This window comes from Equus asinus, chromosome 18 (genome assembly GCF_041296235.1).
Source record: "Equus asinus isolate D_3611 breed Donkey chromosome 18, EquAss-T2T_v2, whole genome shotgun sequence".
NCBI lineage: Eukaryota > Metazoa > Chordata > Mammalia > Perissodactyla > Equidae > Equus > Equus asinus.
The window spans coordinates 35,174,500-35,201,057 of NC_091807.1; the positions used below are offsets into that span (position 1 = coordinate 35,174,500).

The 26,558-nt window shown below is 42.8% G+C and overlaps 1 protein-coding gene and 1 long non-coding RNA gene across 6 annotated transcripts in view; one reads left to right on the forward strand and one right to left on the reverse strand.

Annotated features, from left to right (window-relative positions):
- Positions 1–26,558, reverse strand: part of ERG (ETS transcription factor ERG) — a 256,908-nt gene that overhangs the window by 225,254 nt on the left and 5,096 nt on the right. The gene's annotated exons all lie outside the window — the stretch shown is intronic.
- LOC123278246 (uncharacterized) lies at positions 16,820–24,734 on the forward strand. Of its 2 annotated transcripts, XR_011495292.1 has the most exons (4): positions 16,820–18,338; positions 19,582–19,739; positions 20,744–20,916; positions 22,501–24,734. It is a non-coding gene; the product is annotated as an uncharacterized lncRNA (long non-coding RNA). The 2 variants fall into 2 exon arrangements; XR_011495291.1 differs by having other exon boundaries at positions 16,821–19,739.

Below are 26,558 nucleotides of genomic sequence, written 5' to 3' on the forward strand. Positions count from 1 at the left end.
GTTATGTATATTTCAACAGAATATACAAATTATTTTTAATAATGGTCGCTTAAACCATATCAAAATAGACATTTAAGGGCTGTTAAGATTATCAGAGACCCAGGCTCCTTCTGTCTTAAGGTTCTGCCACCTCAATATGCAGCGGCTTCTCTGTGACCCAAGATGGTTGCTCCAAGTCCAGCCATCACATCAACAAGCCAGCCAGTAGAAAAGGGAAAGGAAAGGAGAAGGGCACACCCTTCTCTTTAAAGATTCTGCCTGGAAGTTCAGCTGCCTAGAAGTTGCACACGGCCCCTCTGCTTACGTTCTATTGGCCAGAACATAGTCACATGGCTGCACTCAGCTGCAAAGGAAGCTGAGAAATGTGGTCTTTGTTCTAGGCACCCATCTTCTCAGCTCACATTCAGTTCTGTGCCTGAGGAACAAAGAGAAGAATGAGGACTGACACACAACAAGCCAACTCTGCACAAGTTGAAAATCACCTTGCAAATGTTTTTTGGCACAAAGCTGCAAAATCTTCAAGGTTTTCTAGGATCACATGCAGAAAGAGGGAGCTTTAAGAACCAGCTGTGACCAAGAGGGTACTTCCTTCTCCAACAGGCTCACTTGGCAAGATACAAGGAATCCAGACCCTCATAGGGATTTGCAAGGCAGAGACAGCCTTTCACCATATATGCTGAGGAAGAAGCCCAGCTAAATGGAGAAGCATTGCAAGAAAAAAGAAAGAACAAGAAGAAAATTAAAAACAAAACAGATGAAGATAAAGGGTCACTTTCTTAATGCCTCATCCCATCTGTTTTGTAGAATTTGAAACACCTGGAATAATTGAATGCATAAAAGCACTTATAATCCAGGCTGCATTCAGCCTTGGCAGCAACCAGGAAGCACCACCGGCACATCCCTACCGTTTCAGGTGGGGAACAAACACTTGTGTGATCCAGGGTCATCCACCTCCCTCCGTCTGGAAAAAGATCCAGCCCCTTCAACACGTACCATTCCTTGCACTTTGTTTCCCACTAAGGTTGTCTTTGGTTGCAAATTTCACAGACCAAGTACATGGTTTCACATATTCACACAGTTATGACAGAGAATGGGAGTTCCTATGAGTCATAGAAGATTTGGTTAAAAAAAAATGGCATCAGAAACAATCAGTAACACTAAACGCCCACATGTCTCGTCTCTTTAAAGCACATTGGGGGAATTTTTGCTTTTAGTGGTAACTTAACATTCTGTTGCTGCTATATATGTCATTTCAGCAGAGACGAAATAGCTAGCAGCCTGGGAAGACTTTTATAGCCCTCCATCCTTTTTAAGGGATGGCGTGGTCCCAATTTGACCTTCCTTTTACTACTTTCCTTTCCTTTGAACAAAATTCATGTAATCTTCAGTAATACTAGAATAACCCTAGTTACTGCGTATGCACACCTGATTCCTATGTCTTTTCCACCTTCCATTTTGGCAAAGATCTGTATGTAGAGGTAAAAAGCCCCCGCAACCCTGTCCTGACCTCCCGGTAGCCACAGCCCTCATCGCAACTCAGCCATCCTCGCATCTCCTGTCTCCTGCCAGGTCCAACACCCCAAGTCAGGAAGCACTTCAGACCTGAGGCTTGCAAACAAAACCCTGTAGACAGTTCTAGAGGGTGTCCTGGCTTGGAAAATCCAGCCTAAATGGCTTCCGCGTGAATCATCATTCCATCAGCCCCACCGCTATAGAAAGTCATCTGTCAAGTTCTAAAACACTTAAACCTTCCTTTATTTCCAGCATTTATTATCCATCTCATATTACAGCTTTTCACAGATGTCATCTCTAAAGGGACCACATATTCTAGTTTGTCTGAGACAGTTTTAGCTGGTGTGTTGTCAATACAATTATTCATTGTGTCTTCTTTTACTCCAAGTTTGGAAGAAAAATTATATGGACACCCAACTAATCTTTCAAATTTGTCTATAATCTCTTTGGTAACAGGAAAGACCCTGTCCTGATCACCTTTCCATTCTCCAAGGACCTGCATACAACACCTGGCCCAGGTAGGTACATGGTAGATATATGTGAAAGGGAGAGAGAGAGAGAGACAAAGAAAGAGAAAAAGAGAGAAAGAGAGAAAGAAAGGAAGAGGAAGAGGAAGAAAGAGAGAAACAAAGAGAGAGAAGGGAGGGAAGGAAGGAAAGACTCTTTTCTATTCCTCCTCTTGCTCAAAATCCAGTCATAAGCCCAATATTAGGAAGGGTATTAGAAAAAACTACTTGAAGGAACAGCATTCTCCCACATGGAACATGTACTCCCATAGGGAAGGATATGAGACATGGTCACAAAGCTAGACTCCACAGCTGCATGTCCAGATTCAAATTGTGATGCTATATGACTAGCTATGCTATCTATATAGTATACTCCTATATGACTATCCACCTACCTGCATGACTTTGAACAAGCCAACCAACCTTTCTTTGCTCCATTTCCTTATCCATAAAACGGGTGTAGTAAAAATGCCTCCCCATATACAAATCACCAACAAGCATATGAAAAGATGCTGAATATCACTAATCACCAGAAAAATGCAAATCGAAACCACAATGAGATGCCACCTCATCCCATTAGGATGGCTACTAAAAAACAAACTTTAAAAAAAAAAAAACAGAAAAGAACATGTGTTGATGAAGATGTGGAGAAACTTAAATCCTGTACACTGTTGGTGGGATTGTAAAATGGTGCAAACGCTATGGAAAACAGTATGGAGGTTCCTCAAAAAATTAAACATAGAATTACCACAGGACCCACTAAGTCCTCTTCTGGGTGTGTACCCAAAAGAACTGAAAGCTAGATCTCAAAGAGTTACTTGCACTCCCACGTTCATAGTAGCATCGTTCACTAGCCAGGAGGCGGAAGCAACCCAATGTCCATCAACAGATAAATGGACAAAGAAAATGTGGTATATACATAAAATGGAATATTATTTAGCCTTAAAAAAGAAGGAAATCCTGTCACATTGTACAACATGGATGAACCTTGAGGACATGACGCTGAGTGATATAAGCCGGTCACAGAAGAACAAACACTGCATGCCTCCACTTATATGAGGGACCTAGAGCATTCAAATTCATAGAGACAGGAAGTAGAACGGTGGGTACCAGGGGCTGGGGGCAGGGAGCAATGGGGAGATGTTTAATGAGGACAGAGTTTCAGATTTGCAAGGTGAAAAGATTCTGGAGATCTGCTTCACAACAACGTCGACATACTTAACACTACTAAACCGGACACTTTAAAATGGTTAAGAAGGGCAATTTTATATTATGTGTTTTTTACCACAATAAAAAAAACATAAAAACATGCCTCCCTATAGGGCTGTCATATGGATTAAATCATTTCACATGCATAAAGCCTAGAATACTGGCAAGCACAGAGTGAATGTTTCATAAACACCAGCTTTGTCAAACAATCCACAGACTCAGTTCCACGTGACATCAATGTGTGTGAATTATTTTAGGTTTGGTTTGATGTCGTTTTCTTTGGGGTTTTCTCTCCTTGTTTTTTTTTTTTTTTGTCTTCTCAATTTTCTGTATCATATATTGCTTTCTAAGGTCAAACTGTTTTAAAAGCTTCACACATTCTACTTTAAATTCATTTATTATTAGGACAACAATAAAAGTATAAAATGAACTTTTAAAGAAAAATATCACCCACAACTTCTTCAGTTTTATAATATACAATTTTCAGTTTGGGATTATTTTATTTGTTTTGATTTTTTAAGGGCCCTCCTACTTACTGAGTGAAAGGGACTTGACTTGCTGGCAGTTGGTACCAAAAGAGACACAACTGTTTCCAAAGGCAGTATGATAGGCTGCTCTGAAGCCAACACAGTCAAAAGAAGCATAGAGCCCAGACCACAAAATATAGTGGTCCCATATTTCTTAGGGACTATCCTGGACATAACTTTCCAAGAAAAACATTTATTAAAAATAATATTACAACTAGGATATACAACTATGTACTGGGGCTTTGGGGAGAAAAAAAAGAGGAAGATTGGCAACAGATGTTAGCTCAGGGCCAATCTTCCTCACCAAAAAAAATAATCATAATAATAAATCCATATAAATAAAGGCAATATATGATAACTCTAAACATACCATATGAAATAGGGTAAAAAGAACTCGTTGTGTTTTGTCTGCAAAAGAGAAGTTTAAGGAAATACTCTTTTGAAATATATGAAGGTCAGTCAAATATTCATTTATTCATTTGTTCAGTTTTGAAATTATTCAAAATATATTCGTTGTAAGATTTCTAGGAACCAGGCAACGTGCTAGAGGTTAAAAGTACCAATCGTGAGCAAAAACAGCCACTTTATTGTGTTATCCTAGAAGGTAAAAGTAGGCACGACCAAGGAGACATATTTTAGGTCAGTCTAAGGAAGGAGATGCTGACAAACGGAAGTATCCTGTGATGGAAAGGGTTATGTAGCGAGGGAGTGATTTTCCCGTCCCTGGGATTATGCAGGGAGAGCCATATGAGCATTAGGAAGGCCAGGAAGAAACTTCCGCACTAGGCTTTAAATACCCCATGTACATAACAATCCACCCCTCCTCCACCCAGAAACTCTATGAAATCCAGTTTGAAAGCACACTGAGCGGAGAGAAAGCCCAGACACTCAGAGCAACTTCAGAATAGAGTGCCTAGAAAACTTCGCTACTGACTTCACATGATGACCCAAACAAAGACCTAAAATGATACAGACCTATACTGAATTGCAACATTTATTATCTCACAAACAATCAGCTCCCTTGGCAAGGATGCATATTGACGATCCATTATTCGAATCTCCATTTTGATTATAATAGCACAGCATTTTACCTGGAGATAGTTTCCTTTCCTCACAAATTTCATTCTAGCTTTGAAAAATATCATGAAGATAATCCCTAAAACTTGGAAGAAACCCAGATGTCCTTCAGTAGGTGAATGGACACACAAGCTGTGTTCCACCCATACTATGGAATATTATTCAGCAACAAAAAAATAAAATGAGCTATCAAACTACAAAAGATATGAAGGAACCTTAAATGCATATCACTAAGTGAAAGAAGCCAATTAAAAAAGGCTACATACTGTGTGACTCCAACTATATGAGATTCTAGAAAAGACAAAACTACAGAGACAGTAAACAGGTCACTGTTTGCCATCAGTTCAGGGGGATGGGGTGGCATTGAAATGGTGGAGCACAGGGGATTTTTAGGGCAGTGAAACTATTCAGTATGATACTGTAAAGGTGCATACATGTCATTTTACATTTGTCAAAACCCATAGAGTACACAACACAAACAGTGAATCCTAATGTAAATGATGGGCTTTAGTTAATAACGATGTATCAATATTGGCTCATCAATTATAATAAATGTGCCATACTTAAAAAAACACAAAAAAACTACACTGAGATAGCAAAAGAAAAGAAAATTAGTAGATAAATAGATAAATAGTGAGTAATTAAATGAAAAAAATCCCAGGGAAACTTCACGAGCTTGTCTTCCTTTAAGGAAAAGAAAAGTTCTCATTTCTAAAACTCAAAAATTACTACAAAAGAATTCAATGTGACATTTTTAAAGCACAATTATTGGGTATAAAATACAAGATGACGACACACAACTTTGCAGTGACCTTTCTGCACTGAGGTATGGTCAACTGTAGAGTTGAAAGCTGAGCTGTAAACATTTGGCGTCACGGTGACAGAGATCCCCTCTGGCTATTGCCACATATGTTCAAATGTGGTTGACCCCAGCATGACTAAAGCTGGAATGAGATGCAGGAAATAAGATACTGGACTGGGGTCCCTGCTTTGCCCATCACTAGTTCTGCAATATTGGGCAAGTGACTCTTACAGGTGTCTATTTTCTCAGACAAGAAATGAACAGAATAGACCAGCTAGTGGCTTTCATACTGGCCTCCAATGGACGAGGGGGTCTGGGTACAGTGTGGGTGGTGGGACAGGGAAGGGCAAAAGGGAACTGGCTTCCACCAAAAGAGTTCCACTCTTTCGGGGGGAGGCATTACTTATTGGGCTTTTATGTACAATTTTATTTAAACAAAGGGCTCCTCAACTAAAAAATATTTTTTTTAAAGAGACATCTGGTTCCTTTTCCCTGAAGGTATTTGCTGAAGCCAAGGAATGAAGCACCTGTGGGAGAGGAGCAGATGAAAGCTGGAAATACAAAAACTCTAGCAAATCTTTTTTTCATTTCAAAGGGGATTATCGAGGGAGGAATGTACTTTGGCTCCTGTAAACCATCCAATATCTCATCTCCCACCTTGGCCATTGCTGCAATTCTACAGGATGTTATCCAACAGGTTCCTCTCCCGTTCCAACGGCGTAAAGGGAAAGAGTTCTACTTGGATGACTGGGACCTCATGTTTGGAGGGATGAGTGGGCAATTCTGGGTAATCTCCCCACTTAGAAAGAAGCAAATGTTTATTCAAAATTATTTATTAGGTAATAAGACAAACTATCAAAAAGGAAAGAGGTAAACACCCATTATAGTTTACCTACAAGAGTCACTGACTGTTAAGTTACAAGAACCTTTAAATGAGGAGGGAAATAAACCCACAGAGAGGAAAGATGTTGTGGAACGTTATGCAATAGGAGGTAAATTGGGGGTCCAAAGCTGCTCCTGCCAGTGACAATCTATTCTAAATTAAGATCTAGATGAAGATCCTTCTGCTCAGCCACCAGCTTCTCTTTGTTTGCTAGTCAGTGCCAAAAAGGCATCTCAGATTCCTTGCCTTCCCAGACTTCACAGTGTCCTGAAGGGTGCACCTGCACATCTATGTGTTCATGTGAATGTGCTTGTCATTGTGCGTCTGTGCGCCTTTCTGTTGAAGCTCACAAAAGAAACTGACCTACCTGCCAATTGGCAAATGGGACTTGACTGAATAAAGAAATACTTCATTCAGAGCTTAAGAAACAACCATGTGGATTTCTTCCTATGATCAAAATTTGAGTGTTCAAAATGGTCTTTCCATTTATTTGGACTCAATTCTTTGAAAGATACCACATGTAATGGAAAGAACTCGCACATTGGCACAGACCCTGCACATTAATTTCTAATGACCTTAGAAAGTGACTTAACATCTCTGAGTTCAGTTTCCTCAATTTTTTTCCTTCATTCTGTAAGGTTGTTGTGACGACGTGCTAGTGTATACAGGGACCTAAGAAGGAGCAGCTACCATTATGTTAATATTATTAATGATTTTAATTACTGGTGTAATTAACAATGATAGAAGATCTTTAAATAATTCCATTGTTTTCAACTTACTGTACTATCAAGCTCATGTGGTACCTTATTGACTTGCTTTGTGCTCAGTCTTGTATTCTCCAGGTCTTTTTTCAATGTGTGGTGTTATTTGTCCATTTTACATCGTGTCTCTTCACAGGTTGTGTGTGTGTGTGTTTGTGTGTGCATGTGTGTACACATGTGTATGTTCCAACAGGAGTTCCTACTTGCCATCAGAAGTTATCTCTTCTGGAATCTATATAAGGAAAGCAAGACATTCAGGACAGAGAAATGTTAACTGAGTGGATTCCAGACCAGGAGACTTCTCATTCTGTTCATACCCATGAACACAACTGCCTGGCTATCAGAGAAAACAAAGGTCTGAACAGTAAGGGATGGAACACGTCACACACCACTGTGGAAATGCTGGGCCAGGCAGGGGAGGGGTGATCTGGAGAAGGGGGCTTGGCTCACGGCACTCTGCAGAGAGAAGAGACCCAAGCGGAACTGGAGGCTTTCCCCAGCATTGGCAGTGGAGGTCTTAGAGGTTGCAGGGAAAAGCCCTTCCCTCCTTGAGGACAGTGCTGTGGTCCGAGTCTCAGCCTCCAGATGAGCCAGCCTGGGTCCAATGTCCAGCTCAGCCACTTCTCCCCCTGAGACCTTGGGCGAGTCACTCAGTGATCCCAAGCCTCAGGGCCCTCCTCTGTGAGTTGGGAATCACAGGTCTTCCCCCACTGGGTTGTTGTGAGGGTTGATGAGTTAACACAGGTAACGTCTGTCACCATCAGCATCCTATAAATGTTGGCTTTACGGGATCGTGTATTCAGCTTGCCTGAACCTAGCCCTTCCCACTCACAGCTATTGTAATCCATGGTGAAATGTGGCCCTTATCCATGAAGACGTGCAACCTACGTCACCTCTAAAACATAACGAGTCCCATTTTTACAATGGCAGGTTAAACCCACGAGCTTACGTCGAGAATAATATCACAAGAAGTAGAAACCCAGCAAGACAGAGAGAAAAAGAGCAGACAACAGCCTGTGAGAGAGATCCACGAAGTCTGGAAGACGAGAAGCAAATGAGTGAGGGGCAGCTGATAAAGGCATCAACAGAGGAGGGAGCCAGTGCAGGGAAAGGCAATTCTCACCAGGGAATCCCAGAGAAGTTCAGATGTCTGAGTGCCCCCAGCACCTGGAGGGGAGAGCGAGGCGCGGCACGGGCCAGAAAATGTGAGAGCATAACAGTCGGTGTAAGGAGCAATTCAAGTGCCTCTCACTCCTCCACCACCATCGCCTTTCTGACCCAGTGCAGCCAGGTAATTACTGACCCACGCACCGGGAGGCAATTGGAGGTCCCCTCCTCAGAGACATTGGGGACCCCAGGCTCTACAGAGTGTGGGAAGGAGGCACTGAATTGAATAGGAGAATTAAATGAATGGTGAGACACACTCCTCCAGGATCTTCTCTCTCCTTGACCCTCAGAACACTGCACCAGGCTCCGACAGCCCCACCCTCACTCCACTGCCCTCCCCATGGCCGAGGACTGCAGGATTCCTCTCTGAGGTAACGACCAGCCCCAAAGAAAGAGCTGCAGAGATGGCCGCTGCTGCTCCTCAATGCCACAGTCAGGCCCCCAGCTCTGTCATGGCACACGCTCCAGCCAGCATCCCCACCTGGGCACACGCTAAGACCTAGTGACTCGTTCTCAACATGAGCAAGCATCCAAGGACCACGAGAAAAACTTCCCACGCGAGAGACTGACCCAAAACCAACAAACGGAAACAAACAAACAAAGCCAAAAAAAGATGCCAGGAAGCAGAAAAGACATTTTAACTTTAAAAGAACTGTCCTTCATAGACAAAGAGAACTGATTGGTGGATACCAGGGGAAAGGGGGGCTGGAGGGGTGGGCACACAGGGTCAAGTGGTGCACCTACAACATGACTGACAATAATGTACAACTGAAATTTCACAACGTTGTAAACTATCATAATCTTAATAAAAAGTTAAAAAAAAAAAACTGTCCTTAAGATGCCGGAGATAAGAACAGATTCTGCATCCATTAAAAAAAATGCCAAAAATAAAAAATCAGGGAAGAGATTCGACACCTAATTAATAAGAGTTCCAAGAGCAGCACACATTTGAAAAAAAGTAAGGGAAAATTATCAAAGAAATAATACGGGAAAACTTGCCACAACTGAAAGGCATGAACTTCTAGAGAGAAAGGGCTCCCTGAGCGCCCAACGCAGTAAAAGAAGGCAGCCCTCCCCAGGCACATCGCCGTGAAACTCCAGGACACCAGGAATAAAGAGAAAAACCTAAAAACGTTCAGAGAGATGAAAGGCAAACCAGGACGGTATGAAGCACCACTTTGCAAATCACGAGGGACCACGCCAGGAAGAAAGCTGACGGGATGAGGCTGAGGCGCGAGTCCAGCACACCAGCATCCCCAGCATGCCAGAGGACGAAGATGCAGGGACAACAGCATGCCGGGAAGCAGCCAGCTCAGCTGGAGCCTGAGAACACGGGGCTCCCAAGGGTCTCCCTCTCGCCCTCCCTCCAAAAACCTGAGAGGTCACCAAATGCATCCCACCAGCCTGAGAAGAGATGCCAGTCCTGCTAAGGAATTCAGATGGGTCTTATTGATAAATACACGGGAAAACTAAGGCAACACTCAAATCCCAGTTATTAAGTCTGGACAAAGACAAAATGTCATCACAGCTCACCACATGGCTCACCTCTAAGTAACATTTACATTCTTCTAATGTTACAGGTGAATATTAACTTAACCAACAGTGCTGTTTAACTACATGGAAGGATGGAGGAACAGGAGATGGATGGAGGGGCATGAGCTGAACTGTCTCACCTTCCTTAAGAAAATCAACAGTGACCAAATTGAAAACTCCTGATGGAGCAGCATGAGCCCAAGACTGAAAAACATGGAGGTCAACGACAGGAGAACAGCTAAGAGGAGAGGAGTTACCTCTGGGAAGGTGAAGGGCAGAGAACTACTGTTAGTCATTACACGCCCAGAAATACTATTTGACTTTTAAAACCATGTGTTTGCATTATTTTGAGAAAAAATAATAATTGCATTAGAAAAGTGATAAAATATGTAAGGGACCCTCCTAGTGAATAAACTAAAGAATGGATGGACACGCAGATTCCTGAGGATGGGCTAGGAGTCTAGACAAGGCACAAAGCTTGGTCCTGCAGGACTGTCACATGCTCATCACTGGGGCTGTGGCATCCGCCCTGCGGTCTGACCAAAGCCCTATGGGGAGAAAGAGGCACTCAATACCTCCTCTTCATTATTTTAGTAACACGCCCATTTGTTTATTTAGGCCATGTGACAATACAAAAAAAAACTAAGAAAAAGCCAAACAGCTCCGTGGTAGTTATCTGGTGTTATACAAACCTCTTCCCCAAATCCACGTGCAAATTTTTTCATTCTTCACCTTTTAAAAGCCTTAAAGCTTAAAGTGCAAATTAACTTTTTAAAAAAAGGGGAGCTAGCCCCATGTAGTGGTTAAGTTCCGCACACTCTGCTTGAGCGGACCTGGTTCATGGGTTCGGATCCTGGGCACGGACATACACCACCTGTCAGCCATGCTGTAGTGGCAACCGAGATATAAAGTGGAGGAAGATTGGCACAGATGTTAGCTCAGGGCTAATCTTCCTCAGCAAAAAATAAAAAAGTTCTGACTGGCAATTTGGTAGCATAGATCAAAAGATTAAAGACATATACCCTTGATCCCACAATTCCACTTGTAGGAATACATCCTAGGGGCCGGTCCAGTGGCATAGTTTGCCTAGGTTAAGTTTGCACGCTCCACTTCGGTGGTCTGGAGTTCACTGGTTTGGATGCTGTGGGTGCACCTACACACCACTCATCAAGCCATGCTGTGGCGGCGTCCCACATAGAAGAACTAGAAGGACTTACAACTAGGATACGCAACCATGCACTGGTGCTTTGGGGCGGGGGGGACGAGGAAGATTGGCCACAGATGTTAGCTCAGGGCCAATCTTGCTCACCAAAAAAAAAAAAAGGGAATGTACTCTAGTCTTCGGTAAATTCTACAGCATGGTTTACTACAGTGATTTTTCAACCCTAAGAGTAGGTGACAATACTATTCCTGGGCCTCTCCTCCAAGACAGCCTGACCTGCTTGGTCTGTGATAGGGCCTGGGTGTCTATAATCTGCAGCCAAGATTGAGAACTCTTGGCTTATAATAAAGAAAACTGGAAACAACCTCAATACTCAGCAGAGAGGACTGGTGAATCCATCACAATAGGGCCATGTGATGGAATCCTAGACAGTCTTAAAATAATGTGGCAGAAAAAAGATATTTCATTAAGCATATTCGTTGACATGGACAGGTATTTACAATGTGCTATTAAGTAAAAAAACAGGTTATAAAAGTGTGTATGTGATATGATCCACATTTGAAAAAAAGCATATATAAAATAATCACCAATATTCTGGAACCAAATGCGTCATTGTCAGCAGCTATAATGTCTGAGAGTGGAAAGATTTCATTGAAATAATTTTGTTTATCTATATGTTCTAACATTTCCACAATGAACAAAGTGTTATAGATACTACCTTCGACAGTTCAAAATGCTTAGACACATCACTTGGACGTTCTAAATCTTTTAACACTGTTCGTATAGATTTCGGCTCACACCCCACCCCCATTACAACTAATAAATCTATACATACATACATATCCCCAATTCTCCCAGGAGTTTTTTGGGGTACACTACTCCCTGCCAAATCTCCAGAGTGAAAAATAACTTCCCCAGTCTCTTCAATAAATGGTGTTGGGAAAACTGGACAGCCACACACAAAAGAGTGAAAGTAGACCATTCCCTTACACCCTGCACAAAAATCAACTCAAAATGGATCAGAGACTTGAAGGTAAGACCTGAAACCATGAAACTTCTAGAAGAAAATATAGGCAGTGCACTCTTCAACATCAGTCTTAGAAGCATCTTTTGGACACCATGTCTACTTAGGCAAGGGAAACAAAAGAAAAAATAAACAAATAGGACTACATCAGTCTAAAGAGTTTCTGCAAGGCAAAGGAAACCAGGAACAAAACAAAAAGACAATCCACCAACTGGGAGAAAATATTTGCAAATCATATATCCGACAAGGAGTTAATCTCCAAATATATAAAGAACTCATTCAACTCAACAACAAAAAAACAAACAACTCAATCAAAAAAGGGGCAGGGGATATGAACAGATATTTTTCCAAAGAAGATATACAGATGGCCAACAGGCATGTGAAAGATGTTCAACATCACTAATTATTAAGGAAATGCAAGTTAAAATTACAATGAGATATCACCTTACACCTGTTAGAATGGCCATAATTACCAAGACAAAAAACAACAAACGTTAGGGAGAAAAGGGAGCCCTCATACACTGCTGGTGGGAATGGAAACTGGTGCAGCCACTATGGAAAACAATATGGAGATTTCTCAAAAGATTAAAAATAGAAATACCATATGACCCAGCCATCCCACTACTGAGTATTTAGCCAAAGAACTTGAGATCAACAATTCAGAGACTTATGCACCCCTATGTTCATTGCAGCATTATTCACCATAGCCAAGATGTGGAAGCAACCCAGGTGCCCATCAACAGATGAATGGATAAAGAAGATGTGGTATACATATACAATGGAATACTACACAGCCATAAGGAAAGAAAAAAATCATCCCATTCGCAACAACATGGATGGGCCTTGAGGGTATTATGTTAAGTGAAATAAGCCAGACAACGGAGACAAACAAACACATGATTTCACTCATATGTGGAAGATAAATAAACACATGGACAAAGAGATCAGATTAGTGGTTACCAGGGCGAAGGGGGTTAGGGGTGGGCATAAGTGATAAAGGGGCTCATACATATGGTGACTGACAAATAATAATGTACAAGCGAAATTTCACAATGTTGTAAACCATTATGACCACATTAAAATAATAACAAAAAATAATAATAACCTTCCCATAGGTTTCATCTTTCCTTGGTAGGTAATAAAGTTTGGCTGCCTCAAACCCAGAATATTCTTGTAACATCGTTACACCCACTGACCTTCTAAATTCTCCTTCACAAATGTCCGAGGGATGAGAAGGGAGTTGTTGTTACTGTAATAATATCAGGAAACCAGCGACTGGATTTGTGACTGTGAGAAAGACAATGAGAAAGCACACCTCCCAATGCCCCACATTCCGGCCCCGCTAAACCATTCAGCATCATTAGCGGAAGGTATCAGGGCACTGAAGAGAGGAGGGGCAGGAAAGCCTAATTCAAATAGAGATTCATAACATGTATGTGTTTGCCTGTGAAGCTCCCAATACGAGGAAGAGGCTGAGTTACAGATCACAGTGTATGGACCACCTGGAGGACACAGCCCCTCGTGTTCTCAGCAAAGATGGCAGAGGTGCCATCACCTTCCTCCTTCATTTCACCCACTCCTTTCTCGATATCCCCTTCCCTTATTCTTTGCATCAAAGTTGTCCACTAAAAGGAACCAAGTGAGCCACAGAGTTCTAAATAGCTATCTTCAGAAGTTTTTGAAACAAGATGAAAGCCGTCAGAGAATGAAAACCAAATCCCAAATACGTAAGAAAAAGGCTTTAACACGTGGCGCAGTACGAACCGTCTGCTCCCCAGGTCCAGCCTCTCGCCAGCTAGTAGCAACCAGGCAGGACACTGGAGCAAGCAGGAAATCTAAAATTAGGTTTTACTACCTATAATGGAGGATTTATGGGATGGTTTAATTGGTAGTCTCAGGACTAAAACCTGAAGTGGGGGAACAAAAACATCTTTCTGGACATACCCGGTGAGCCCACATGCACTCCTTGAACCTCACCTACAGCCCGTGGAGGCGCAGGTCTGCGGGGGACAGGGCGAGGACGCAATTCTTCCTTCTTCTAACCTTGACGCGTGCCGGAGCCAAGAACACGGTAGTCCTTGGTTCTTTTATTTAAGAGGCAAAATGGTTTCTTATGGTGGAATAGGTCTTCAGACCACACACAGAAATCCAGGTGTTCTGAAGAACAAAAGAACCCTTTCGATTCAGTCCTCTCCTGAAATATCCCAAACCACAAGAACACACTCAAAAGGTCGAAAGAAGATTGGACTCAAACGTGAATATATTGGTCTGCACCGGTGTCTTGCTATGTTCAGTGCAGGCAAGATCATTTGAAAATTTTCCCAGTACCATTTTTGATGAATAGAAGGGATAGTCAAATTGGGTGTTTATGTAAAGTCCACATGTTCAGAGAGATTCTAAGTAAATATGAGAAAACAACAACAAATGATGGCTTGAGCAGTGTGTTGGCTGGTGGTGTGGGGCAGGGTCACAAACTCTCCGTCGGTCCCCTGCTGGGGTGACTCACAGCCAAGTGCCCACAGAAACCTCCCACTGCCAAGGATGTGGAGAGCCGGGGTCTCCAGGGACCAGCTGAACCGCACACAGTCCCTTCTGCTCACCCTTTGCCCTTTCCGTCCCACCAGCTCAACAAATGTTAGTGGAGTTTTGGTCGTCTTCCCTGAAGGGTCTTTCTTTCCATCCCCACTCTCTCCCCTCTCCGGATGGCACCCCTGGATCCACTGTGGAGTCAGAGACGCCAGCCTGAGCTAAGGCCAAAGCAGACCAAGAGGAGTGAAAAAGCTGGGACGGTGACTGGCTTTCGGACTCCAGTGAAAACTGTGGCTCCGCTGATGAGGGTGGCACTCGGTCTGGAAGCCAGCGCAGCAATATTCTTACTGAGGAGACGAATCCCTTATAAAGAAGCTTCCGTTTATTACAACACGCTGCAAGAAGATGGGAAGACATCTTTGCTTTTAAAAATGGTATTTTCTGGGGCCGGCCCCATGGCCGAGTGGTTAAATTCATGCACTCCGCTTCGGCGGCCCCGGGTTTCACTGGTTCAGATCCTGGGCGCGGACCTAGCACCATTCATCAGACTATGCCGAGGTGGCATCCCACATAGCACAACCAGAATATACAACTATGTACCATGGGGCTTTGGGGAGAAGAAGAAGGAAAAAAAAAAAAGAAGATTGGCAATAGATGTTAGCTCAGGTGCCAATCTTTTAAAAAGAAAAATGATATTTTCTTAAAGAGGATTTTCAAGTTTCCAAGGATAAAAGCACTTTCCCTAGGTCCCACTGGTAGGCTGTGGTTTCTGAGCGCACCGGAGCCTTCTCAGACACTGACCACAGGCGCCTCAGTCTGCAGAAGCCCCGTGTAAGGAGATCAGCTTATAACTCAGGCATTTTCTACCTGAGCAGTTGGCAGTCCAGTGAAATTTGGTCCAACTGGGGTCCTCCTCAGATTCTTTGAACGTGGTCTAAGGAAGAGACAACTTTTCCTGAATTCTAGGCTCTGGTGACAAGGTTATCACAATATTTATAGAATTATTGTAAATATTGTAATATATGTATGTATATAATATCTGTATGTGTATAATACATGTAATATAATAATATATAGTAATAGATTATATGTATATATGTACACACATATATACACATATATATGTAATAGATGGTACAGCTTACATCTATTAAAAAATTTGTGGGGAAAATACGCCATGCAAAATTCATATTAAATAAAATGGAGCCAAGCAATGAAACAACTCTGAAATGGCCTAAGAAACTAAAAGGTATTTGACATTTACTTTTTCCGGGTACACCCACGGACTTCATGTCATCATTGACCCTGGTTGGTTAAGATCATCAACGTTTTCTCAATTCCTGGACTGTTTTATAGTCAACAGACCCAATTATTAAGTTCAAAGGGAATACCCCAGAAAAGGCAGAGCAGAATCAGTCAGTGTCGGCAAGACCTGCAGAAGAACAAATAGATAGCTTGTAATATAAAGAAATTTAATATAAATAACTTTACAGGCACACCTCGTGGTGTGTCATCTAATCTGACACTATTACCAAAAAGAAAAAACAAATGACAATGTGATTTCACTACTATGGCATCCACTGCCAGAGCAGTCATAGTTTAAGAGGTATTTTTAGTGATTTTTAAGGGCGAGCACTCGTAAATTTCCAAATCTGTGCTCCATGTGACCATGACATAGCAGTTGGTCAATTCTCCTGCTTGGTTTCCAAAATTCTGACCGTGGGTCACCACTGACACAAACTAACGTCTATCTGTAAGAAATGAGAAAGAGGCAATTGGAAAGGAGAAAAAGAGGGGACAGGTTGAGCAGAGAGGGCTCCCACAGCAAACTGTTCCTTGCTTGGAGTCAAGCAACTCTTAGAACGCAGACAGCAAAGACAAAAAGAATCCGGTGAAAATGCACCTTTTGCGTCCTCAATACACGGCACAGACGGCGACAGGGAGGGGCAGAAGATGCAGCTAAGGCTGTGCCTCACAGCTCAGAGATGCTCAGGGCTGGATACCCACTTGGATCTCCTACCTCAGATAGAAGCAAATTTCCTTGTGATGTTCCAGAAAGAAGCGTACCGCCAGAAATTATCATAACACTTCCTACACCGGGAGCTGGAGGTAAGCATTAAGAAAGAACTTAATCTTTGTGCCTTCTGCACTCATGGTAACATTATTTGCCATTGATTTTTCCTAGGAGATAATGAACTCTGTGATACCGTCACTGACTTTATGAACCAGAGGATGTGTTAGGACTGATGATGACAAGGAGAAACTAGAAAACAACATTAGATTCTTACCAAACCACTCTGATTTCACAGCACACACTTCTCTCCCTTCCTAAAAATCTGGGTTTTCCCAGTTTTCAGGATCTCTGGGTCTCTTCTAGTAACTGCGTTAGAGCCGATCCTGTCAGCTACGGGGCGTGGGCGGGTTATCCAGACTCTGCCTCACAGAACACTCACCCTCCGTCTCTGAGTCAGTTGCCTTTTAATGGAAATACTATTCAATGATCATTTTCATAAAAATTTGTGCTGGCGCGGTTTTGTTTCTCTTGACACTGGCCCAAATGTTTTTCTCTTCTGATTGATTTTTGGTTTAAACTCCGCATGTCTCTTTTGGTTGTTTATTTTTTAATATATTTCCATTTTTACTGGAGGGGAAACATTAGAGTCAATGTGATCCAGCTGCACCGAATCGGCCACGCGACCTGCAGTTTTACATCTAAGACGATGGAGCAAAGTCTGCCTGCAGAAGCCTGAGCTGCTCCTGCCCAGGGGCTTGCTTTTGCAACTTGGGCGTTTCTGCAGACCGTCTTGTCTAGTAACCCAAAGTCTGATAAGAATGTGGTCAGTGATTTTCCACGTTTCAGGGAGCCCTTTCACAAACACAAAGGGGGCTATCAATTGCCAGTTGCTTTTACCACCATCAGTTTTCAGCCCACACTCTGTAAAACTGGCCGAACAGAATTCCCCAACATAATGTCCTGACTTTTTTTTATTACGTCCTCCTCTCTTTCAGTCCTTTCTAAGATCATGTACCAGCATCCGCCATCTTTTCCCTTAAACAGAATCTTTTTGGAAGTTAAGTATCTGCATTGTGTATTTAAGCCATGCATTCCTAAGGAGGCTAAAATCGGTTCTTGGAGGGTGAAAAAGAGTCTGCTCTTTTTATGTATAAAGCACAGATAGACCTAAATGTAGATAGACATACATATGTGTAATGTAAAATTCCTCAAGAGATATACAGGACATCTGTGGTATTAAATTTTCATATGGGAGAGGGTTGATTAAAGAAGAAATGCCTGAAGGGGATTGGTCATGAAAAAAAGGTTGAAAAACATTAATTTAAGCCTAAGAGTGACTGCACCACAAATTATTGTTGCTTCTTGATGTGTTTCGCACCCATGCCTCAATCACATACAGATACTAAGTCTGCATTTATTCCAGTCTGTTGACGATGTGCCCACAACTATTTCCACTGGAAACTGAAGAGTTGTCTACCTTTATAAACTCTCTATCCAACAACTCACATAAGTTACCTCTTGTTTGAGAACCCAGCAGGTGTCGAGCACAAGAAACAAAACCAAAGAGATACCAAAAGATAAAAAAGGAAAGCAAAAGGAGCTAATACTCCAACGCAAATGAAGCAGACGATCGTACGTATTCTCAGGAAACAGCAACCTTGTCTTCAAATGTCTGTGAACTAAAGATTTCTCAGGACAGCTTTCCACTACACACGAACGATTCAGCGTAGCAATCTTTGCTTGCCTTAGTGGATTACAAACCTTGCTTATTCCAAAAAAGAAGCATGCATTTAACTTTCTCAAATATATGATATGCAACTCTTATTTTCACTTGCTGGGAGAAAAGACTAAAAAATAGTGTTTCACCTTGCTTCTTTTGCCAGTGCAAACCTGACTAATTCTTACCCTCATTGCCACTTCTTCTTTAATCTTCCCTAATCTAGGTTGCGCGATAACACATTCCCAACCTTTTGGAGAGGTGGCCTGTATTTCCAACACAGCTATGCATGACCTGCATGTTTTCCTGACCTGTGCTGGCCATGCCCTAGCCAGAGAAAGGAATGGACTGGCTTTACTCGTAGTCTCAGAGGTTACATACTCCAGCATCACAGACTATAGAAATAACTTTGTGATGACCTCAAGGGGTAATTTATGGAGCACGGACGGTACATGGAGTATGTTTTCTGTCCTCAGAATCCTAGACCAGGACAGATTTATGAATAATTTTCAAAAATCAGGAAGTCTGTGAAAATCCCCACTGTCTTATAAAGATTGCATGATGCTCCTCGCATCTCCCAAGGCCTCAGCCTCCCTCCCGTCCGCAGAGGTCCCTGGACCCGACTCCCAATGGCCAGGGCCAAAGAACGCAGGCACCTGCCCCTCAGCAAATCCACTCCCATTCCCCCTCATTCCCAGACACAAATTTCCATGAAAACCAGACACAGCACAGAAAACAGGGGCAGGGGATTCCAAAATCGCTTCAGATCTGCAGCCTGATTTCATTAGACTCGCTGGCTTGTTTCTTCCAGCCCCTGTGAGTGTCCACGGCAGGAGAAACATCGCTGACACTGGCATTTTAAAGCCGTGAGGTCCATACACTTAAGGTTGCAAGGCCAGTGCGGGAAGGACAGGGGACACTGCTGCAGAGATGGAGAGGGGTAAATTTAGAGATGACGAGGAAGAGGGAAACGCTTAGGTTCCGTTACGAGGCGACTCTACTGGGTGTTACTTGTCAAGCGGCTGAATCCACCCACACACCCCAACAGCGTATGAAAGTTGTTCAGCCCGAAGGGAAAGAGACCCTCCACGGCTGTCATTACTAATCCAAGTTTAACTAAATTTAACAGTTTCCAAGAGCACGTTTTGGCCATTTCAGACATGCAAGCACCCACCTGAGAATTTGGGGCTGCAGCAGACAGCCCTGTCCGGTTTCTGTCACCTTCATTCTGCCACAGCGGAGAGCTGCACCCCTGAGCTGACAACCCTGCATTTACCAGTTCATCTCCAAGGTCTTCCTTGATGCTGCGGCAAATGGTAAGAACCAAGTACAGAAGCAACTCAACTGGACATTAACCTTCCCGTACGAGTCACACAGCCAGCCTGAGGATCTGGTTGCCAGCGATGACACGGTTTTTCCTCCAAGATTTTAAGCACATGTGGCTTCCATCAATGTGGGCTCAGATTCGTTCTGTGTTTAGACCACTTGCCTCGCACGTTCTCATATTTACACATATTCACCGAACGTAACCCCAAGTGAATTATTTAAGAAGTCTTAACGTGCTTCAGACTTCTCAAATATAATTTAGACTTTAAATTAAATTTGTACTCCCGTGGGAAACTGGTAGGTTGAATGCAGCGTACAGCATGGAACGGACGTTCAGTAGGCCTTAGAATAGAATTTCAGTTCCCTGGGAAAGGATCTCACCTGGTGGCCAATGCTCCATTTTAGACGAAAGAGGACCCTGCTAGAAAATTCACCTTGTTGCCTATGTTTGAAAGAAGTGGAGCCCACTAAACACAAGACAGATATTCCTGCTTTTCCATTTGTCCCTGGATAGACTGACAATGAGGCAACCCCAAATCAGATATCTATAATGGTACAGATTAGGACACACAGCCCTGTTCATTAGTTTTGTTTTGGGTTTTGTGTGTGGGGTTTTTTGGTGGTTTTTTTTTTTTTTTTTTTGCTGAGGAAGACTGGCCCTAAGATAACATCCATGCCATCTTCCTCCATTTCATATGTAGGATGCCTGCCACAGCATGGCGTGATAAGGGGTACATAGGTCCGAACCCAGGATCCAAACCCGCAAACCCCGGGCCACCAAAATCGAGGGCACGAATTTAACCACTATACCACTGGACCATTCCCCCGTTTGCTAGTTTTGAGGTTTGGGTTTTTTTTAAATAATCACGATATTCTTTGTCCCTTGATGTCTGATTGTCAAAAACTGCACTGAATTAGTGGTTAAATATGATTCGGCAATTAGACTTGAGAGAAGCCACGCATATTTTTTGTAACACAGTTTTGTTTTGTTTAGGTTTTTTTACAGTAGGCCCTGCCCACCAGGGAAAATAAACCAGAACAAGGAGAACGAAATTCCCTTCCCACGCACGAGTGATAATGAAAACAAACTATCTACAAGGAAGCTCAGACAAGGAGTGTGCTACAGACCAGGCATCAACTGAAAACAAATTTCTTATTCAGGAAAATGTGAGTAAGAATCTGCAGTGAGTAAATTTTGCACTTTGCATAAAAACGAAATTAAATCTTAACTCCAAAACACGCATACGATAAAAGAGCTAAGTCATTCAAGGACACTTTAGACACAGTACGTTGATAAGAAGTGGCACACAACCAAGGCAACTGACTTGGTAAGACTTCGCCGTGAACTTCAGTGTTACATAAAGTGGGCGAGGCCCGTGTGGGATGCAGTGCGCCATTACCAAATTGTGTGATGACCACGTGCCCTTCGAAGTCAATTCTGTAGTGATCTATCTGACTGAACCTTTTTTCTCCGGGATGCTAGCGCCTCAAGTATGCTCTTCTTCCAACCTGGGTGCCCATCAAAGGACGAATGGATAAAGAAGATGTGGTACTTATACACAATGCAATACTACTCAGCCATAAGGAACGATGAAGTCCGGCCATTTGTGACAACGTGGATGGACCTCGAGGGTATTATGCTGAGTGAAATAAGTCAGAGGGAGAAAGTCAAATACCATATGATCTCACTCATAAGTAGAAGATAAAAACGATGACAAACAAACACATAGCAACAGAGACTGGATTGGTGGTTACCATAGGGGAAGGGGGGAGGGGGGAGGGCAAAAGGGGTGCCCAGGCTCAAATGCCGGGGGACAGACTATAATTCGTTTTTGGGTGGTGAACATGACGTAATCTACACAGAATTCGAAATATATTATGATGGACATCCAAAAGCTATGTAATGTTACAACCCAACGTTACTGCAATTAAAAATAAATAAATAAATAAAATTGAAAAATAAAAAAGAATGCTCTTCTTCAAAATGATCTATTGCATTCTTCTCAAGAAACTGTCCACATGCAAAAGCAGAAATTTGTCATCATGCCCGGATTATCTTTAAATAGGGAAAACTCGAATAAGGTTTTCAGGCATGAAGTTGTCAGAGCATGATTCCGAGAAGGCGGCACTATTTGTTCCCAGGTTTACAAAGGTTGGATCTGCAAGGAGATACTTCATTTCGCACTTTAAAAGCAGGAAGTGAGTCAACAGGAAATTATATATACATTTTCCCACCAATTTGAAAGCTGCAAACTTAGTACTGAATATGTCATGCTAGCAATCCATTTTTTATTGCTATCATGTCTGGACTCAGTGATATTTTGGGGGTGACACTGCCAATGGAGACACAAAGTCATAAAAATTCTATTTCTGTGATCAAATCATATAACGGGGTTCATCGTTACTAATTATATTAAACATGAAATTCCTATGCTCAACACTGTAGGCCAGCACTGTCCAATACAGTGGCCACCGGCCACATGTGGCTCCTGAGCACCTGCAATGTGGGCAGTCCAGAACGAGATGTGCCGCATGCGTAAACTACACATTGGATTTCGAAGATTTAATATAGGAAAAAATAATGTGAAACATCTCATCAATATTTTTGTATTGGTTACATTTGAAATGATAATATTTTGGACATGTATTACATAAAACAGATTATTAAAATTAATTTCACCTGTTTCTCAATGTGGCTACCAGAAAACATAAAAGTATACATGAGACTCACATTCTATTTCTTTTACCCAGGGCTGCCTGACCTTCCAGTGACTCTGCCTCTGTGTCATCCTGCCCCCTTCTTGTCACCTCTATAAGTGGACCCTCGCTCTTACCAGGAGAGCTGCAGCCAGCAGGCTCACACATGGATCCCAGAGTCAGCCGCCTGGGTTCTGATTCTGCTCTGGCTCTCACCGTGTGACTCTGGGCACGTTGCTTAGCACTCCCGAGCCTCACTCTGTTATTCTGGAAAATGGGGGCAATAAGGGCACCATCCCTCCCAGAGCCGTGGTGAGGATGACCTGTGGCCCCACAAGACCCATGTCTGCACCATCTGGTGAAGTCGATGTCAGTCACCATCCTCCAAACATCACATTCTCCCTTGCCTTCTGCAAGATGCCTTACTCCTGACCTTTTAACTTTGCACTTGAGTTACTGAAATAGGTGTCTAGATGGGTCCCTCCAGAACCCAGGAGGGTCGGGCAGTTCCCACACTGTGCGACCCAGCTCCCTGGTAATACATCCCACACTCCTAACAGCAGCAGTGCCTGACTCCCCCACTCCCCTGCCCATGGCTGCTCCCCCACCCCCATCCCTGCCTATCTTGAGCCAACGTACGTCACAGCTCGCCTCCAGTGCCTCATCTTTCGTCCTTCGGGAAGCATTTTCTGATCCTTCCTGTGGCATGGTTTAGCTCACTTTTTGATTGCATGATTCTTATGAGATGGACTGTTTTATTTATACTGTACTTTGTTCCAAAAAAGGATTTAAAGTGATCTACAAGGATATATGCAATATAACAAGGCTTTTTAAAATTCAGAAGTAGATGCAAAATAAATAATAAAGATGAGACTAAAGAGAAACTAGGGTAAGAACATAAACTGGAGCTAAGAGTGCAGGGGCCCATTAGACATGCCATGGGGTCTCACTACGTGCTGGAGCAAGGGCACACACCGGCCTCCGTGTGACGATATACAACTCAGAAAACTGCTCCTGATGCGGAGACTAAAAATGAAGTTTCCCCATTAGCTGGTAAGAGAGAAGGGCCTGTGTGAAAAGATACAAGCTTGCCTAAAAGCAGCCTACAGCAAGGCCAGCGTGTTGCATGGTGGCGGTCTCTGTCATGGCCTCCAACGAAGCACATCAGAGCACTTGACGGAGACGGCCCATAGGGGCAACACCTCCGTCACTGTGCAGTCTAGGCCCTGGCTCACTGGCACACTGGCCTAATTTGAGCAGGTGGCACTGCTGAATATGCCACTTTTTTGGGCCTATGTACTTATCCCCTTTCTAGATTCCATGAAATATACATTCACCCCTTTTCTAGACTCTAGGGTATATACATTCATCCCTCTTCTAGATTCTACTGCATATGCATTCAACCTCTTTCTAGATTCCATGACATATGTATTCTCCCCCTTTCTAGATTCCATGGCATTTGCATTCATCCTCTTTCTAGATTCCATGGCATACACATTCACCTCCTTTCTAGATTCTACCACATATGCATTCACCCTCTTTCTAGATTCCATGGCCTATACATTCACCCCTTTTCTAGATTCTAGGGCATACACATTCACTCCCTTTCTAGATTCCATGGCATGTGCACTCACTCCCTTTCTAGATTTCCACTCCCTGAAGGCATGACCAAGGGCTTCATACAGTGTCTCGCATGGTGTCTTGCACCAAACATAGACAGAAAGGGCAGCTTGCCGGTCCTCGATATAGTTTGCACCTCCAATCTCTCTCCAGTGCACCCGCCTTCCTGTGACTCAGAACGCCTCTCCTCTCCTGGAGCCCCGAAACTTCACAACCTGGGTCAAATCTGACCGTAGACTAGTCTCTGCCTAGCAAGCATTCCCTGCATTCTCAGGCATCCCACTAGCCCTGCATTAATTTCCCCCTGTAGATATTTATCCCAAGGACACTGCATTCAGAGAGGATGCTATTAGCTGGCTGGAGTGAAAAGGGCTGTAATTTTGTTTACAAGTTGTCAGTACAACTAGTTGGAAGAGAAGGAGTCAGACAGGCCACTAATTGCCGCAGTCACACAGGTGGATAGGCAAACTCCACAACGGAATGTTCTGGCTTTTTCCATTAAATTTGCAGTTGTTTTTCTAATCTCTAGATGTGTCTAGTGTCTTACCAGTCCCTAATGAATCCATGTTCTCCATCTCTCCTTTAGGACAGTGTTCTCATTTAATAGCTGATCAATAAATTTTGATTGAGAAACGTGTTCCCAGTTTGCTTACAATTAACTAAGAAAATTTTACATGACAATGCTTAAGTTTTGCAAAGAATAAATTCATATTGATGCTAAATGTAGTTACAAAGGCGATCTCAATATGAACACAAATTTCACCCCTTGTCTGCCTCCTGATAGTTTACTGTGGGTTCTAAGCACGTATGGGGTAATCTTCTTGCCTCGGGTTTCACAATTTGGGTATGGAGTACTTAGGAGAAATTGTCCTTGTGGGACGTTCAGTTTAATCACTTACATTTACAAGCCTGAGAAAACTGCAAAAATAAATCAAATGTCATCATGAGCTATACCACTTCAGAACTGGTACTATTTCAACGTCCTCTCACTTCGTACCTCAAGCAGCAGCCCACCATCACTTTCTCTGCTTCAGTGGCAGGGGTTTCAGAACTTGGAGCGCTAAATACTGGTAATACGCTGACCTAACATCCCTTCTGCAGGAAAAAAAACTCTCACTATTCCCTGGATTTTATCTTTATTGTCATTAATTCTATTTTAGAACTATGTAGTGAAGTCAATTTTACTCTCAGGGTCAAACAGACTAGAAAGTACTTTTCGATACTGAAGAAGCAAATTTTTCCTCCACTTTTGCTTATTCCGTCATCTTGCTGCTGTATCTTGAGCTGCAAAAAGAGCGAGCCTTGCACAAGGCACGCTGAGATTTTGTGCAGTTACAGACCCAGGTTTGTAAATCTGGCAGCAGGCTCCCTTCAGCTTTGTGAGGTTGGATAGAGTTTTAATGAGAATCCATTCAAAGCAGGAGATCTTCTTAGAACGTGCCTAAGCCAGCGGTTGGTTTCTTGTCTAAATGTTTTTACTTCGTTTCCCAATAAAAGAAATCTCAGCTTTCTGATACATTTAATTTAAGAGTTTTATGTTGAGATCGTAAGTGTTTCCAAACATTTCATTTTACTAGCACAGACATCGCTGATCATTTTACTCAGCTTAGATCGATGGATGTCCCATGTAAGAATCCTGAAATCTACCTTTCTTCGCTCCTGGGGTCCAAAGGTTTGCCTTCCTATGTGGTGCTGTAGGGACCCCTCCCTCTCCCACCAGCCTCCTCATAACAGCTTCTTTCAGTCTCTTCTCAGAAGCCTGAGATCCTCGTCCAGTCCAGCTTCAAGCAGAATTCCAAGCACCACATAGAGGAAGGAACAGCACTTTTCCCACTGCCAATTTCAATTAATTTATTATATTAAGACAGCGGGTGGTTAACCAACATAGTAAGACCTTGGGTTTCTCCTATTGTTCCAAAGAGCACAAAGCCTGATGCCCATCTTAGTTCAGACAGAAAGGTGAACACCACCAGCTAATTCATTTCCACGATGCAGCGTATGACTGCACACAAACTCATGCTTCCCCAAGGTGGACACCCAAACAGCCCAGCCGGGAGCCACAAAAATGCCCACACTCCAGTTCAGTCTTTCTTTTACTTTGCGACTTTAGCTGTGTTAGTAAGCCCCACCATTTCCACGCCATCACAGAGAACAAGAATCTGCCCTCCAAAAACAGAGAATCACTTAAGGAATATGACACATCACCACACAAGGTGATGCATGTGTAACACACACCACACAATGGCAATCACCACACAAGGCACAGGTCCTTTGCTCCTCTGCACTCAAACTGAGGTACAAACACACTTCTTCACTTTTAAATCAAGATCTGGGAACTTTTGCGGAACCCTGAATCGAGTGAAAATAAGGATTTTCTATTTTTTAAAAAATGGCTGTAAATGTGTCTATTTTCTCTCCTATTCATTGGAGAGAATTCATTGTCTCCCTCTGGAGTATGTTTTCCAGGGGGAATCATCATTGGAATAATATTA